We start from the raw sequence: 1824 nt of genomic DNA, 5'->3' as shown, positions 1-1824 counted from the left end.
AGAGCATTCTTTGATGCGATCTCCATAGACAGAGCAATCTTTTACGCGAGCTCAAATGCAGGATTTTGTGTGTTTCGTATCTTATTTCACCCACCAATATGAGCACAAATATGTCACGTAAATCTTGTTCACTGCAGTCCCTGCTGCTGTTTGCTGCCTATATTTACAGACTTTAATCTCAACCTCGTCACCATGTTCTCTAATATATTCAGGGGGCATCAGCAGAGAAAATGTTCACCAAGCATGGCAAGTGCAAGGAAATGTTTATTTATGTCATTATGTCATGAACATAATATACAAATTTTTACATGTGTGAATCATCAAGATGTGTCTGAATAAATGGAACCCCGTCACAATAAACACTGTCACCTTTCAATGTTTAGCAGACAGGTTTGACGGCCTGATGTGTGTGATTCCCATATTAATGTGTTTGTGCAAAGTTCGGGGAAAGATGGAGAATTGAATAATTTATAGGGAAATCTTTTAAACATATTACCACATCTCTCACTCACAAAGATCTGCAAACACATGGATTCCAAAAGAACCTGAGTACAAAATCACCTTAAATAAACACAGCCAGAGAAACTTGCAATAACCTGTAGCTCAGGGAAAGTACAGATGGATATTGGGCATCTCCTGGCAGGACAGAGTGCCGAATGCAGAAGTACACCAGCGTGCAGGGATCTGCAGCATGTTTGCCCTCTTGAGTCAGCGGTGACTCTGTTGACTGGGTCATGTGTGCTGAATGGATGACGGTCGCTTTGCCAAAGACATGCTCTTTGGTGAGCTTGCTATCAGCACGAGACCAACAGGTCACCCAAGTCTGTGATACAAGGACATCTGCAAAGCGAGATCTCAAGCAGACTGGGATTGGAGTCGATGCATGGGAAGTCCTTCCTGCTGACTGGAATTCCTGGAGAAAGGCATTCAGGAAGACCATGGGAAAAGCAGAGGACAAAAGAAATGACCAGATGGTGGGAAAGAGAGCTCAGAGGAAGGAAAAATTATCAGTCGACCTCGGGCCAATGACATTCATCTGTACCAGCTGCGGAAGGGATTGTCACTCACGAGTCATCCTCGACAGCCACAACAAACGATGTTTCATACAGAGGTGACGTACACCCCGGGTGTAGCCCATCGTCTTCCGAGACGGACGGTTGCCTATTACAATTACAACTACAGCTACAACTACAAGAGCGAGTCAGAGGCTGAGAACACTGCCGTGACGAACTCAGCTCTTGACTCGCCAAAGCCTGCCCACTATCTACAAGGCCTTCCTCTGATTTCAATTACTCATGTATTTGCGATCTGGCTCTGTAGCTTAGTTGGTTAAAGCACCTGCCTAATAAACAGGAGATCCTGGATTCAACTCCCAGCAGAGCCTCATTTCACAGTAGCAACATGCTTGAAAAGTTTCATTATCTATATTGACATCTGTGTCTTGTTAACTTTAATTCAAAATACTTGATGAATTTCAATCACAAAAAAAACAGCCTTTGTGAAGGATTTGAGTTTGGAAGGGCTGTTCCTCCTTCGGCAGAATTTCAGTGCTGATCCATCAAACGTAACTTCTTTGACATAAATTTGTTCACAGTAACATTCAACCTGGAAAACAGCTTGATATTCATCTCACTGAAGGAGAGTGTTTGTGTCATTATGTGTTGCTTTTAACCGAGACTGGGACATGACACAAGTGGGAGGGTTTATCTGAGGTTTGGAATATTTGTCAGTCAGGAACAAGAAAAATCAAAGGAACCAAATAAGAAAACCTATGTCTCATGTGGTTACCGAGAAACGGTGAGAAGATATTAAACTTTGTTGTAT

At 42.8% G+C, this 1824-nt stretch overlaps 1 non-coding gene across 1 annotated transcript; it reads left to right on the top strand.

The window, feature by feature from the left end:
- Positions 1–1310: 1310 nt before the first annotated feature.
- trnai-aau (transfer RNA isoleucine (anticodon AAU)) lies at positions 1311–1384 on the top strand. Its single transcript has one exon. It is a non-coding gene; the product is annotated as a tRNA-Ile (tRNA).
- Positions 1385–1824: the final 440 nt, after the last annotated feature.

Source organism: Heterodontus francisci, unplaced genomic scaffold (assembly GCF_036365525.1).
Source record: "Heterodontus francisci isolate sHetFra1 unplaced genomic scaffold, sHetFra1.hap1 HAP1_SCAFFOLD_59, whole genome shotgun sequence".
NCBI classification, from domain to species: Eukaryota; Metazoa; Chordata; class Chondrichthyes; order Heterodontiformes; family Heterodontidae; genus Heterodontus; species Heterodontus francisci.
The sequence above is the reverse complement of the archived record's forward strand: the minus strand, read 5'-3'. Positions and strand labels throughout refer to the sequence as shown.